The 17,155-nt window shown below is 42.1% G+C and overlaps 1 pseudogene; it reads left to right on the top strand.

Annotated features, from left to right (window-relative positions):
• The first annotated feature begins 274 nt into the window (after positions 1-274).
• LOC103751264 lies at positions 275-641 on the top strand (annotated as a pseudogene).
• Positions 642-17,155: the final 16,514 nt, after the last annotated feature.

Here is a 17,155-nt window from a genome sequence, read left to right on the forward strand (position 1 = left end):
GATGTATGTTCGCCCTCATATGTGGATCCTAGCACCAAATCCTTTTAAATTCCATGTCCTTTTTATAAGAGGATACTGTACAGCAGTCTCTTCTGCATGACATAATTACCATCATCACGATTTCACCTCTGCCTGATCACTAAATATTGTCACAATTGTGCTTGTTGATGGTTGTGGTCATTCATTAAAGGAGGGCCAAGCAGGGTCATTGTACCCTCAACTGCAGTATCCAGCCACGGTTCCCAACTAACTCCTGGCAGCAGCAACAGCAGCAATGACCAAGATTAAGAATTGAGACCTTCATGGTGAGAAGAAGGAAGAGCTGCTGAAACAGCTGGGCAATCCAAAGGTGGAGCTGTCCAAGCTGAACATCCTAAAGTGACAGGCAATGAGATGTTCGAGTTCTCCAAGATTCAAGCTGTGCTCAGATTCATTGCTGGTAATCTCACGTTCATTAACCAGAGTCAGGAAGAAAACCTCAGGAAATCCCACAAAGGCAAGAAATACAAGGCCCTGGACTCGGGGCCCAGGAAGAGAACCATGTGTGCTGGCTCATCAAGCCTGAAGAGAATTTGAAAACCAAGAAGTGGCAGTGGAAGGAATAGTTGTACCCACTGCACAAGTACATGATCAAGGCCTGATGTCACTGCAACAATAAAACACAAAACTGACTGGAAAGAAAGGGAGGGAGGGAAGGCTGGCTTCATGCCTCAATCTCTTGAGTAGCTGGGATTGAACACACAGAGCATGTGTTAAAATTATTCTTGGGATCCAGGACTGTTTGTAGGAGGACTATTGTGAGTTCAAGGTCAGCCTGGGTTACAAAGGGAGACCCAGTATAAAAATAAAATAAAATACCTTATAGTGATAGATTAATTGCAGGTGATGAAAATGGAAATGGGGGACAAGCTGTAAGACTGTAAATCAACCTCAGCAATTTGTCAGAAAACTTTCTGATGCATTCCTTACCTACAGTTCCCTAGAACATCCTGTACAGTAGCTCTTACAACCAAGGGTTCCACGTCGAACAGTGTCTGACTCAGAACAAATATGTGATGCCCTTCAAGCAAATAAATAAATATGTTGCATATAGAAGCCAAATAAATAAATAAATATCACTTTTATCATAGGAAAAAAAAAAGATTGTCACTGGAAATCTTGTATGAAACCACAGGTCTATTTGGTTAACACTAGGAAGATTGTGTCCATCATCCTCCAAGAGGGGACCCTGGATGGTCTCTGCTCACACAGCTAGATTTTAAAGATGCCTTTGAGTGATTTTCAGAGTGGTATGTGACACTTGGCATTGTGAGGCCATGTACCAGTAATCACTGCAAATTACAATGTGAACAGCAATAATAGTCAGATTCCTAGCTTCACTGATCCCAATGAGTCTGTTCTGTAAGCCTGCAGGCCCAGAAGGAAGTCCTTCAGGGCCATTATGTTTCCCTCACCTTACATTCTGCTGCAGCTTGAGTGTGGAATGTCTCCCCACAGGCTTATGTGTTTGAAATGCTTGGTCCCCAGTTGGGGATGATGCTTTGAGAGGTTGAACCTTAGGGATCTAATTACAGGAAATAAATTACTGAGGAGGTAAGATTTGAGGTCTTGAGGCTTACAGCCTGCCTCCAATGAACCCTCTGCACTCCGTTCCTTCAAGATGTAATACTGAGCAAGAAATGATGTGCAGTTTTGCGTCAAATCAGGAATTCTACATTAGCCAGTGATCAGAGAGGGCGTTAATGTGCCAAAGAACTCTGGACCCCATGGAGAAGCAAGGCAGGATTTATAAACCTTAAAACTACAATTACATCATGCCAGGGGCAAAGCCAATAACGATGGTTACATCAGATCACCATAGTTACACCAGACCAGAGGCAGGTAAGTTAACCAAGAGGTTTTCAGTTAACAAAAAATTTTGGTTAAGAAAAACAAGCTTCTCAGAATTGCAGAAATAATGGGCTCCATGAAGATGCAGATGTGTTGGGAAACCCTGCTGTTAGGGTTGTACTCCTCCACGTCCGGATAGCTCTAAGGGGCTCAGCACCATATGGAAGGACTCCCCTTCACAGCAGGGAGCCTCCTGCTCTCTTCCTGACTTACCCGGAAAGTGCCACCAAGCACTGATGCCTGACCTTATTTGGAACATGACCTTTGGCGCAGTTACCTGGAGTAAAAACTACCCCCAGGTTTTTTCTATATGATAATCAGGCATTGCCTGGTAGTCAGACGATAGGAGCCCACTGCCACATGTAAATAAAGCATACTGTGAGCACCTATCAGCTGAAGCATTGGCTACTGCCCCCACACTATATTTTCTCTAGTTCTCCCACTGAATAAACAGAGCTGTTTCACTGAATCTAGAGCTGTTTCACTGAGTCTGGAGCTGTATGCATCGTTGAACCTGCCTCCCCAGAAGGGCTTTCTTCCGTCAGTGCTCACTGGCCGTCCTGACTCCACTTGTCACTTCTGCCCCCTTTTGTCCTCGTGGACCAGTGGCCAATGACCCACGAGGAGAGGGAGAGACCCCACACAGGTGTAGCTGGGAGGGAGGACATGCTATCCAGACATGCTACCTGGCTACTTGTAAGTTTCCCAGCACTGTAGAAACAGTGTGCTCCCTGAAACTGCCTGCATGAGAGGTTCTTCCTAGCTGGCTCCAGTGGGAATGGCTGGGCAAAAACACAGACAGCGTAAATCAAAAGTCAACTAGAGCAAAATGGAGTTTGTTTTGCCATTTCGATGTGAGGAGGTGAGGCGCCCAAGCTGCATGCACCTGCCACCATGGAGCCACCTCCCTCTGTGACTTCCCCTCCACACTTGCCCATGTCCCCTCAAACCTTGAGCCAAAATAAATCCTTCCTTTCTTAAGTTGCTTTAGCCGGGCATTACACCACAGTGATACAAAAGTAAATAATGCTCCATGGTTCAAATAAAGAAGGCATGGGCACCATCTAATATAGGCTGATCACAGGACAGCTTGCTTGGCAGTGGGGTGCAGCCTCCTGACCATCTAGCTCTACTCCAGCTGTGACTCTTGGCTGTAGATGGTGCCTGTATTAGTTACTATTCTGCTGCTGTGATAACATTCCATGAGCAAAAGCAACTTCAGGAAGAAAAAGTTTATTCTGAATTACAGTTTAAGAGGGATAGAGAGTTCATTATGGTGGTGAAGGCATGGCAGGGTACAGTACAGCAGCAGAAGCAGGAAGCTGAGGGCCCATATCTCAACCACACACAAGAAGCAGGAAAATGGGGCTGGAGAGATGGCTCAGCAGTTAAGAGCACTGGCTGCTCTTGCAGAGGACCTGGGTTCAATTCCCAGCACCCAATGGCAACTAACAGTCATCAGTAGCTGTAGTTCCAGGGAATATGATGTCCTCTTCTGATGCATGACATAGGTACACTTTACATATATGCAGGCAATACACTTATACACATAAAAATAATAAATAAAATATTTTAAAACAGACAAAGAACAGGAAGTAGACCAAGACTATAAATCCTCAAAGCCACTGAAAGGCTCTACCTCCTAAAGGTTTCATAACTTCCCAAACAGCACCACCAGCTGGGGACCAAGTGTTCACATACATGAGCCTGTGAGGGACATTTCTGATTCAAACTACCACAATGCCTCAGTCAGGCAAGGATGCAACCAATTAAGTAATCTGTGAATGGTGCTGGCCATGGGGGCATGCTGTACATAGAACCCAACACCCCATCAATCAGCCGATAGAGAAGCTGTGGAGACCGTGGGCCAGGATCTGCTACTGTCTGCCCTGTGAATCTTGTTTCCCTTCTGGGATGTCTGAGGGAGCCCCTCCCTCATCCCCTTCACATGCATCTATTCCATTGCCTTAAAACCATCTGGGAAGGGAGTAGAACCAAGTTCAAAACCCCCTAGATCAGAGCTCAGGAGCACAGGACCCCCGGAGCCAGCGCAGAGATGATGGGAATGTGCCTCGAGCTGCAAGCCCAGGAAATAGCCTGGGTACCAGGGATGTTTGGCGATGCTGAAAGAGGCCATGGCTGATGGGCATCCTTCTCCTCCTCCCTGGATCGGTGACTCTGGGAAGGTGATGCTTGAAGACGCAGCCTGACACCACAATGCTGTGTCTTGCCTGAGATTGCTCTGACCAACCACAACCCTAAACTGTAGTTCTGGGCAATAATAATAATGTTACAGGCAAATGACTGTAGGGCTGAAAGGATGGTTAAAGTGAGCCTGGGAAGAAGCCAGGAGGACACAAGAGCTGTCTGTGTGCTGAGAGGAGGAAGCAGGTGACCCTGAAATGTATGGACTGAGTGTTCCAGAAAGGCTTTTCATCACTGTGTGATGGGAGATAAGGAGAGGGAAGGTAAGAAACAAGTTCTGGGGAATCTGAGAAGAAAGGAAGTTAGTCACTTCTCAAAGGAACAAAAAGACTTTTCCTGCCTTCTCCAGGTTGGCCACCAAGACTGTCGCCTACAGCAACATGTTGTGCTAGAACTTTCCAAACGACCCAGAGATGATCATGTTGTCACGGAGCAGTGACACCTCCTGTCTAAGCTGTCTGGCACGGGGCTGTTGGACAGTAGAGAGAGCCTGTGATCTGATGCAGACTGCTTACTGCTCCCGCTCCAGCCCCAGGCCACTTCTGCCACCTTGTCCAGGCCTCTACCTTCGTTTCCTGCACCTGCTGTGACACATTACTCCAGACTGGCTGGCTCAGAGCAGCACACAGTCCTGCTTCCAGATTGAGATGGAGGCTCAAGCCCCCTCTGGACGATAGCTTGTGTGTGCTGACCCTGAGGAAATACTTCCCAGAAGATTTTGCCATAGTGGTGATAGTAAGTGAAAAACCTCTTGTTACTTACAAGTGATTTTTTTCAGCCCCAGCTAACCAGCATCAACTGTCCCAGTAAAGCAAAGGTTTCACTTCAATGGTTCTGGTCTCTTCTTAATCACAGTTGATTCTTCAGCCCCAGCTGACCAGAACCCACAGATTCTCAATTCAAGATATCCCACAGTCCTGATAGTCTCTGTTTCCCTTTGGGAGGCTTCACAAGTCAGGCCTCCATTGTCCACAACTCTTTCAACATAACTGTCTCAAGCTCCACAGTAACAAACTAAGCATTCAATGGCTTTTCCAGTCCAAAGTTCCAAACACTTTCACAGTCCTCCCCCAAACACCAAGGTCAGGTCTGTCACAGCAGTACCCCACTCTCAGTACTAATTTCTGCTCTAGTTTGTTCCTCCATTGCTGGGACAAAATACTGTGACCACTACCAACTTGAGGAGGAAAGGTTTATTTGACTTACATCTCCTGGGTCATAATTCATCATGGAGCCCAAGGTAGAAACTCAGGGCAGGAACCTAGAGGCAAGAGCTGACACACAGGCCATGGAGGAATGCTGCATACTGGCTTGCTCCTCTGGCCCCTGCTCAGCCTGCTTTCTTATACAATACAGAACAGCCTGCCGGGGGGTGGCACCACCCACAGTGGGATGGGCCCTCCCACATCACTGAACAATCAAGAAAATACCCCCACAGACATGGCCAGAAGGCTAATCCAAGGGAGGAAATTCCCCAACTGAGGCTCCCTTGATGCAGGTGTGTCAAGTTGACAACTGAAGCTATCCAACACAACAAGCCTTTACTTTAAAACAAAAAAAAAAAAGTCTGCATAATACATAATAATTAAGCAAACAGAAACTAGAAGTAAAGAAATGTAAAAACATCCCAGTCAAATTGGGCTCATACCAAAGATAATCAAATATGAAGAAATATAACTCATCATATTAAAAAAGGAGAAAAATCACATAATCACCTCTCAATGCTGGAAAGGCCTCTGATGCAATCCTAGACCTAGTCTTAATTTTTGTAACTTTCATTGAAGTAAAAATCAATTAGTATCTACCTAACATAGGGAGAGACAAATGGTATCAAACCTACAGTTTCTATGTTACAAAGGAAGCACAGAACATTTTTCTATCCAAGTCAGAAATGCAAAAAGGATCAAAGAATGCTGTACAAGGAAAAAATACAAAGCTAGTGTCATGCAATATTCATGCAACAAGCAAGTAAATACAATGAGAAAATAGTGTATTTATAATTGAATAAAATCACATGCATAAAATATTTAGAAATAAACTTAACTTGATAGATCCAAAATTTAGTCTACTTTAAAAAACCTACTGAAGAGACCCAAAAGGAAAAAAAAAGGTTTTAATAAATGAATGAAATATTCCTCTCCCAGAGAGAGAAATCATTGTAAAGATGTTTATTACATTACCTATAAATTTTACCTGACCCTAACATTAATATCAATAGGATTTTCCATCTTTAAAATTATGCATATTTTAATTACGTGTGGGAAAATGAGCATGGAAGATGTAAGGAAACAAAGGTACTGAAGGAGGCGGCCCTTAACAGACAGGACACTCAACACTGGCACAACTGAATTCTTATGATACTTTTGCTTGAACAGAGTTTAGAAATAAAAATGTACATAAAGGAATCCAACCTTTTTTCAAATAGTCATGTGGGGAAATAACTTTTTCAATAGATAAGTAATCTTCTATTTCAATAAATACCTAAGCCAGTGAGTTGACTCAGCTAGTAAAGGGGCTTGCCACCAACCCTGATGACCTGAGTTCAATCCCCAGGACTCATATGGTGGGAGGAGGGAACCAACTTCCAAAAGTTGTCCTCTGAGTTACACACACACACACACACACACACACACGCACGCACGCACACACACGCACACGCACACGCACAACAAATAAAGTTATAAAAGTTTTAAAGTAATCTCCCAGAAGAACAACCAAGGTACCTGTAGCATCAATATTATATAGACATCTATCCCAATAGCTTCACATAAAAAGAAAAACTTCTAAATTCTATAAGGAAAACATATTTATAATGTTAGAGTGAGCACAGATATTTTCAATGTTATAAAATGCATAAGAATATTTGTAGATATTTCAAATTTTTGTGCAAATAAAAAATTTTTTTGTGCAAATAAAAAATTAAATGGAAAATCAAACACCTGAAGGAATAAGCTCTCTCTCACACACACAAACACACAAGCGCACACACATGCATGCACACCCACTCACACATGCACACACAACCACACACTCACACACCCACTTACAGATGCATGAAGAGGCATGCACAGATGCACACCTATCCTCACTCATGCATGCATGCGCATGTGCACACACATACCAACTCATGCACATGCCCACACACTCATACACACACACCCATACATGCACATACCATTTTTTGCATGTGTATAAAAAGAACTACTGCAAACAAATAAGACAAGGGCATACCACCTCGTAGGAAAGTTGTCAATGAACATAAACATGCTTACAGAACAGAGACTGCAAATCTTTAAGCCCTATGACAAGACACACAAGAATGCTATTTAACATGAATGTAACAGAATGGCCCCACAGCAGTGTGCAGATTTGGAAAGTCCAATGCCAAACCCTGGACCATGAGAAACCTGGGTATGTTTAGAAAACAGGCAGAGAATGTTTGAAAAAGGAAACAGCAGGCCTTAACCTTTGTGATGCCTCATTCAACACACTTGACTGGTTTGTTAAAAACATCCCACCCCATTTCTTCTAAATTTGCAACACTAGATTATTTTCTATAAGAGGAAAATAAATTAAAGGGGATGATTGAAAACAGGAGGAGGAGGAGGAAACAAGCATCTAGATAAAGGATCTTGGACTGGGATTACAGCTCAGTTGTAGAGAGCTTGCCTACTTTGTGTAAGGCCTAAGTTCAATTCCCAGCACCCCTCTGCCACCCAAAAGGCAAAAGATCTTAGAACAGTTAGGGTGGAATTCATTGGAACATAAAGTGAATTCAAAAAATTGAGAACATTTAAGATTCTGTTGACTTTAATTGTGTTGCTATAGATACAAAAAGAGAAGAGGAAGAAGGATCAGTGCTTCCTTAAGACTCACAGAAGGCAATCAAACACTAAGGGACAAAAGGCATTACATAACAGGCTTTCCATCTGCACTTCCAAATGAATAAAATGGATAGTCAGAGAGACCACGGATTGGGTTTCCAGGACTGAAAGATGAGGGGCAGATAAAAATCAGAGTGGAAACTAAAGGTCTCAGGAAACGAAGGAGATATCAGGATCTCACAAAATCACCAAGCCTGTAAAGGGAAGGGAAGAAGAATCCAGTATGTGGTAAGCCTTGGCAGACCAGGAGTGGAATTCATTTCACCCAGCAGCGCTCACTGGGCCTGGCAAAACCTTCCTCATCTCAACAGGAATCTCCTGCCCAGATATTTCAGGGGCTGCTCTACAGCTCAGAGTGATGGTGTTTCCCTCTCTGTAGGGAAAGTCTAACTTAGCATCTGCTCTTTCTGTGTTAAGACCGTACAGACTTAGCAAGGCTGTGGAATGCCCACCTAGCCTTTCATCTCCCTCAAAGCTCACACCCAGTGATGTGGCAGGAAAAGGTGTGGGAAGATTTTTTTTAAATGCATCCATCCATTCATTCATTCATTCGCTCATTAGTTGGCCAAATACCTATTGGCTAGGGAAAGTGTGACCTTATGCTCTGCTAAGTAGTTGTGAAATACAGGTAAATTAATTCTCATTATGACACACTGGTCTGGTAGGAAGACAATCAAATAATTCATTATGTAATGAAATGCCACAAAATGATGATTGTAGAACCAAGATGATGGAGATACTGCCTTTCACTGGGACATTATTATTGATTTTTCTATAACGTAGAAAAACTTTCCTAATATAATGTTGAAAAGGCCTAATTATAGCACAATGTAAGAGGTGCTTATTAGTGCTTAACCCCAAATTGGGCTCATTTAATTAGGGAGTGGGATCATGTTTTCCCCATGACTATCAGTGGATGTAACACAAAATGGGTTCTACAGCTAGATATACTTTTTAAGCACAATTAAAGCAAAAGAAAATGGTATTTTATTGCTTCATTTACTTTTTTTACCTTTTTATTGCATCTCTAAAATGTTCTATGCTATATTACTATTAAAGAATGAACATAATATATAGAATGTTCCAGGCTTATTTAGTCATGGGACTTTTCCCCTGGGTGTTTATCAGTATTAGTGTTCTAAGAAGTAGACAGGAAGAAACAGTAAGTTAAAGATGGATTACCTTGAGCCTTCTGAGAAACGTTATGAGGTTATTACCCAAGTTGTACCATGGCTCTGTATATGGGGAGTATTTTCCAGTTCATAATCCAAATAGAAATTTGCTTTTCACATGCACAATGGTTTAAAGCATATAATTTTGCAGCATTAACAGATGTTGGGCAATGGCCTTGTGAAGACCATTGCAACACTTTGAAGGACGGAAGCACAGACATGAACTGATTTATTTTGTGCCTAATCATATTGACTTACTTTGGTTACATGCATATGTTAGTTCTAAGGATTCTGAAACATTTAGTTAAAGAACCTGCAATGTGAATGGGGCATCTTAGTAGAATCTCATTGTATTAGTTACTTTTCAGTTGCTGTGATGAAACAACCATGACCAAGGCAACTTATAGAAGAAAGAGTTTTTTTGGCCTACTTTCTGGAGGGATGAGTCCATCTGGGTAGGGCAAGCATGGCAGGAGGCAGCAGGAGGCTGCTGGAGCAGAAAGCTGAGCACTTACATCTTCAAGCATGCACAAGAAGCAGAGCGAGCCAGACTGGAAGTAGACATGAATATCCTCTCAAAGCCCATTCCCACTGAAGCTCTGCCTCCAGCACAGCCACATTTCCTAAAGGTTCCAGGACTCTCCCCAAACAGCATCACCAAATGGGGAAGAAGTGTTCAAATACTTGGAGCCTACTGGGGACAGTCATTCAAACCATCTTACCCAGACCACACAGGAGAACAGAAATGGAACCATGGAGGCCAAGTCAGTTTCCTAACCTCATCAAATTACAGTTCTCTCTCCTCTCTCTCTCTCACTTGCTCTCTCTCTCTCTCTCTTTCTGTCTGTCTCTCACATTTCATTCATGAGTATTGTATTGGCATTATTTCCATCCCTCCCAGTCCCTCTCTAACTTCCCTCATGTCCCCCTTCCACTCCCTTCCAATTACTCGTCCTTTTGGTTGATTATTATTGCTACATATACAAATATACATGTATATGTATAATGCACTGAGTCTGTGCAGTGGTACTCCTGTGTACCTGTGCTTGGTGCTGCCCCCTTGGAATTAGATAACCTCTCAGAGAGCTAGTCTCTGGAGAAAATGGATTCTCCCTCTCTCAGCATCCATTGATTACCTGTAGCTCTTCATCTTGAGGTAGGATCCTATGAAATTTCCCCCATCCACCTGGTATGTTAACTGGTTCTGTCATTATGCAGATCTTATTATACTGACACACTATGGAGATTTCATTGGCGCAGCTTCCCTATCATGTCTAGAATGCATTAACTAGCAGCAAGTGTGTTGTCCTTCTGGGTCTTACATTCTTTCCTGCCCCTCTTCCACAACGTTCCCTGAGACTTGGGTTTAGAGACTGCATTGTTAGGTATATCACTTAGGACTGGGTACATCATAGTCACTTATTCCCAGTTGTGGAACTTTGTAATATTCTCCATTTACTGCAAAAAGAGGCTCCGTTGATTAATGGTGAGAGGTACACTTGTCTGTAAATATAAGCATATGTATTTAGAATGTAGTAAGAGATTATGTTGGGCTAGGGAAGTGACAAAAGTTGGTTCTTCTCTAGGGTCTGTGACCTCTCCAGTCATGGGTCCTTGGCTATGTTTAAGTACTACACATGATTTCCCTCCCAACGAGCAGGTCTTAAGTCCAATTAAACAAGAAAGAATTGCCACTACTGCCCAGTAGCTATCATTTACTGAGCTGGTCATTGTGGTGGTTATTAGACTTTACAACTAGATAGAACCGTTGATTGGTTTTCTCCCTTGGCAATTTGCACAGTACCTTCTGATACTCTGCAGGCTTGTCTTTAGGGAGGAGGCTTCCAGGTCAGTTCCAGAACAATTACTCCAGTTCCTGCATCCAAAATCTGTCATGTTTTACCTCCAAGTTCTGGGGGGCAATCAAGGACTGTGGCAATAGCCTGTATTATTTTAGGTGTCTCTTGAACTACCAACAACTCAAAGCGAAGTTTCCCATGCCTGACACTGTGATTTTTGTTATATAGCCATTAGCTATTACATATGCACTCATGTTTATTTATATGCAGATTTTTCAGCATATTAAATAATATAAGGGAAAATTAGAGCTGGATAAAACAGCTCCATAACTCAGTATTCAGAATGATGTCTGAGTAGGTAGGACTTTACAGCAAAACATATATAATCTCATACAAGAAGAAATTTTCAGCAAGTCCTTTTGTTCTTTCTAAAATTAACCCATCTGGGTACTGTGCAAAGTATACATATATTTATATTGGTAGGAAATACAAGACAGTAATTTGAATTTTGCTTCCCATGGTGGGTAGCAGATGACTACTCAGTCACCCCAAATGACTTCAGAGGTGCAATCTTAAACATGATTTATCCCTGAAAGTGCTGCATCTTACATGATAATAGATATTTTAAGCAGTACCCTTTATTTGTATTTTCACAAAATCATGAGAACATTTTTTTACACTGCATTAAAATTACTAATATGCACACTGGCCTCCCTAATCAAACTATGAGTTCATTGAAGATGGAACTGCGTATTTTTCATTTTTATAGCCCATGTGCAAATTCTGAAGGTCCTGGTATGCCATTCTAAAGAGCTTGGATCTAATCCCAAGAGCAATTGGAAGCACTAGAGGCTTTTAAATAAGGTCAGTTTTTAATAGGAGTAGATTTGCATTTAGAAAGCCCTTTGGATGGATTGTGAAAAGTAGATTAGAGGCAGGAAGCCAGGTGGCCGAGAGACCAGTGAGATGGCAATGACAGTAGTAGAGGTGAGAGATGCTGAAGGCTGAAACTAGGATGCTAGCATAGAGAAAAGGACAGCAAGAGGGTGTCAGGACAGAATGCACTGCATCTGGATACTCATGGAATGCCAGAGACAAAAATGGTGGAGCCTTTTCTGACTTATATTTCTAGCTGTGGTGACATCAGTGATTTGAAAGGGGATTTGAAAGGAAACCAGTCTGGGAAAGAGAGGATTAGCATGCTCATATCAAGCAGCCCTTCCTCAGAAAGCTAGGTTCTGTGGAACCACAGAAACATAGAGATAATATCATACTTACCACCACACTAGTTTCCAAATCTTTGTTTATAAGCTAATCACTTAGTGAAATATATTTGTCTAAAATAAATCACTTGGATCTGGAAAGATGACTCAATGGTTAAGAGCACAGGCTGCTCTTGCAGAGGACCTGGGTTTGATTCCCAGCATCCACATGGTAGCTAACAACCACCCATAACTCTAGTTCCAGGGGATCCATCCGATGCCTTCTTCTAACCTCTACAGGCATTGCACGAAACAGGTGCACTTATATACATGCAGGCAATACATCCATACACATAAAATATAAACAAATCACACTATAGGTAGGCCCAAAGGCTGTTTATTTCCCAGTGGCCAGAGAGTATGGCATCCTTGCTGTGGAAGTGGGGACAGGGTAGAAGAAAAGCTCTGGACACAGGAGAAGGAATCTTAGGAACCAGACCAAGAGTCAACGTGCCATAGTCTTTTCCGGTAAACAAAATGAAAGTTCAAAATGCTCTACTTACCTAGGAGGGTTCTTGCAAAGCTCAAAGAAGACAGTCTACTTAAAATACATTGCATACTATAGCATGTCTTATGAAGCTACAATTTGAAAGCAGACATTGATTTTTCTGGGTCTCCTGAAGGAAAAATTATTCTATAGACCTGGGTTTGAAAGGTAGTTGGGTTTACTTCTTTAATCATGAACAGATTTTTTTTTTTCCCAAAGTATCAACCATTGGTGAGGGCCTATCTAAAGCTTTCTAAAATATTAATCAAGAGACTTGGAGCTTAAAAATTACCCATCACAGACATACTTTGAGGTCTATAATAATTTGGTCAGAGGGACATAAAGGGCACTTTTTGCTCCTTGCCCTCCTAGGTCGACTAGTTCCAGGGGACTATGAGCATCTCTCAAAATGTCACCTGTCCTCTTCATCAAGGATGCCGAGGAGACCCCACCAGATGGACTTGAACCAGTGTCCACTCTATAAAAAGGAGGGTCAACACAGAGGAATCATTTCCTCCATGCTTCCAAGCGAAGCCAACCATGGTTGAGCAGGACCTTTGACTTATTTTCACATAAGCGGAACTGGTAAAAGAAAGGAGCCAGGGGCTCTGCCCAAGCCCATGTGACCTCTGAGGAACAGATCCTCAAATGATCTTAAGAGTAAAAATAAATCGGTTTATCTGGTCTAACCGTATGGCCTTAAACACCCAAAAGGAAAGTATAACCAAAGATTAAAGTGGCCAATATAATTTCATAATAGTCAATATGTATAGCTAAAGGCTACATAACAAGCAACAATGCCAGACAGGCGATACCTTCTTTTGCGTTGTTGGCCAGGGTGGCCAAAGGCATTCCCAGATAGTAACCCAGCATAGAACTGGGAAAATGAACAGCAGATCCCAATCTTATCCAAAGGAATATTGACAACTGATTATTGCTAGATGAGGAACAGCTGACCCTCCTAAAACAAAGACCTCTAGATAAGCTGACTAGATTCACCAGAAGGTTTCAATGTGTTTCCCCCAAAATCTTGTGTTGAAAATTTAATGCCCAAATTTGTATGTTAATAATATTCGAAGGTGGGCCTTTGAGAGCTGACTATGATTATATGACGCCATGAGAGTGGAGACATTAGTGACTTTGTAAGGAGAGTCAAAGACTGGGACTAGTCTATATACTACCTCTATATATCTAGTAATAATCAGATATATAGAGATTAGAAACGCATGTGCAAACATCTTAGTGTCAAATTAAAAACGAATTTTTTCTTTATGAAACTGTATTTTAATAATGAAATGGATCTTTTTAAAGTTTAAAACCTCATTTAATTTTATGTCTTATAGGGTTTATATGGAGTGCAATATTGTATAACTATTAATTTAACTATAAACCTAAAAATTTACAGCCAATTTTGAAAGAGATGCATCTTAGCTCTGGAAATTGTTACTGAATATGTCAATGCTGCTGTAATGAAATGCTTCTTCTAATTATATGGTTATTAAATAAATAATTTTTTAAAATTACCCATCAAGCTAATTTTGTGACCTCCTAGTACAGCAGTTTTACCTGTCAATTCTGCACTTTCCAGAACTCTCTGATGTAGGTGGGCCCAAGGTTGTGGCATCTCTACCTGCATTCACTTCACCTGACCTCATTTAAGCCTGTGACTTTCAACTCCATCCATATACTCATGACTTCCAATCTTCACATCTCCCACTTAAGTGTTCCATGTAAACTCCTGTCTCCTATGCCCAGCTGCCTACTCACCATCTTTTTGTATTCAAATGAGTATCCTAAATTAACATACCGGAGCTGTTTTTCTTTCCCAACTGCAAAACCTGCTCTTCAAGTGCCCCATCTCAGTGTCTGCAAAGGGTCATTTGCTGTGTCAGAAATCCTTGGAGACAACATTAACTCCTTGACTATCAGCCAGCTCTGGCTGTTCTGCCCAGGTTCAGTGTGTACTCCAGCCACTGCTTACCAGCTCCGCTGATGCTTCTCTGATCAAGCCACCATCATCTGTCCTAGAGATGGTGACAAGAGCCTTCTAACTTGCCCTCCTATCCAGAATTTCTCCTCAGAGTAGCCAATATTTGTGATTCAGATGATTCCATTCCTTTGCTCAAAACTCTGTAGTGATTTGAGTAAAATCAGAAATTCTCTTTGTGGTAGTCTGACCCATTTCTCTCTTGACTCCATGCTTAGCAACACTTGGTTTATATTGTTTTCTTTCCTAGAAAATTTCCTTTGGATATCTACAGCTCATTCACGCCATCCCACCTCTTCTCAAACCTCATGCCACCACAGAAGTCCCCAGTTCCCTTCAACAAAGGGCACCACTGCCCTCCTGCATTGCCATGCTCTTTTCCTCCGCTGGGCTTTGCTTTACTCTGCAGCAATTTCATAACATCTGTACATCTCACGTGTATTTGTACAGAGCATCCTCATGGTGCATGTGAGTGGTAATGCAGCCACAAACTACAGCCTAAAAAATTAGAATTTCATTTATTTAGGGTTAGTTTTAATCCATAGCTGGACTGGAACTCACTACGTAGACCAGGCTGACCTTGAACTTGCAACAATCCTCTTTCCTCTGCCTTTGGAATGCTGGGATTATAGGCTTACATAACCACACCCACACCCAATCACAGTTTCTTAAATAAAAAAAAAAAAAACCTAGCCCGGTCTCTCACCAAAGATCATCTGAGAAACACTAGCTTTTACTCCTTGCACTTGAACTCCAAGGTAGCAACATAACTTTTTATTAATTTTTCCTAAACATGACTATGTCCTCTATATTGGCTTCTGAAACTCAAACTTGAATAAGACATAGCATAGACAAAGTCCTCTTGGACCTCACAGTTCAGTGGAAGAGAGAATGACATAAAAACAGATAGCAACAGAGCTTGGCAGACCACCAGAACAGGCAAGTACATACCATTTCCACCTTCAAACTCCTATGTTTGCACACCCTAAAAGAAAACCAGCAGAGCAAGTGTGTGATAGCAGGACAAGGCAGGCCCCAGAGAGGCCCCCTCAGGTGGTCTGCACTGGGATATGTCTCCTCCCCATTTATGGGAGTCCTTTTCTTTTCTTTTTTAGCATCTCCTTATGTATTCTACAACTGCTTGTACATGGTTGAGCTCAGTGTCGCTCACAGTATGAAATATGGTCCATGACCTATTTGCTGATGATTAAACAGAGACATCATCTTTTCATTCTTTCTGTTTGTATACACACCACTCTCACACTTGTTCCCAAGAGATGAGTCTTCTGCTTTTCATGATGTCCCGGCAGAGGGTGAGTCCCAGCTAAGTGGAAGAGGCTGTAAGCAAGAAGCAACAGAGCAGATCACCACTTGTATCCAAAACCTTCAAAATATGGAATCACCAAACCAGAGTCAGGAAACCTTTGTTTACTTCACGGTCTCTGGACCAGAACTGAAAGAAAAAGAAAAGAAAAATCCCACAATTTCTCCTACATTGCCCCATAAAATATCAGCTCTTACTTAATTCAAAACAAAGTCACCTTGTTCTCTGTTCTACAGGCCTGGAAGTATTTTGAAGATAGATAGCACGGGTTTTGTGATTGCCATCATTCTCTGAACACTCAGCACACAGCGCCATGCCCTCAACAACTGGCATTTTGGTAATCATTAAAGCCATTAATTTCTAAGAAAATGTGGATTTGAAATTATTTTTTTTAATGGGGGGAAGATGAGGCAAGAATTTATTGAGCAAGGTATGTCATGTAGCCCTTTGATTATTTAATCTTTGCAGTGGTCCAGGAAGATGGACAGATTATTTTACAAATGAGGAACCAGGCTCAGAAAGCCTGGTAGAAAGCCTGGTAGAAATCATGCCAGAGAGGTTCCAGGGATGTGGACTTAACTAGAAGCTTGCCAAATACCTTGCCCTCTGAACTGAAATCTCTTGACCTATAAAATTATCAGTGCATAGAGGTTGTTATTTTAAAAAATGAGTTCTTGGGCCAGGCATAGTAGTACAGGCCTTTAATCCCAGAAATCTGCAGGTGAATCTCTATGAGATGGAGGCCAGCCCCAGAGGCCAGCTGAGGCCACAGGGAGACCATGTCTTTAAAAAAAAAGAAAAAAGAAAAAGAAAAAGAAGAGTCCCCCCAACCCCCATACTTCATCAGGGTCTCCCCTGAGCTCTCAGTCAGGTTTGCCTTGAAGTCTTTATGTAGCCAAGGATAACCTACAACTAGCTATCTGATGCTCCTGTGTCTGTCTCCCAAATGCTTGAGCTACAGGTATGCACCAAGTCTAGTTTTATGGGGTGCTGGGGATAGAACCCAAGACTTTGTGCCTGATAGAGAAGCAGCACTCTACCAACTGAGCCACATCCCCAGCCCAAGATGTGTCAGTACAAATGAATATAGAGCACAAGAGTGTCCAACACAGAACATGCCACTTCTCTCTTCTTCTTCCACCAAG

This window comes from Nannospalax galili, unplaced genomic scaffold (assembly GCF_000622305.1).
Source record: "Nannospalax galili isolate Female #2095 unplaced genomic scaffold, S.galili_v1.0 scaffold666, whole genome shotgun sequence".
NCBI lineage: Eukaryota > Metazoa > Chordata > Mammalia > Rodentia > Spalacidae > Nannospalax > Nannospalax galili.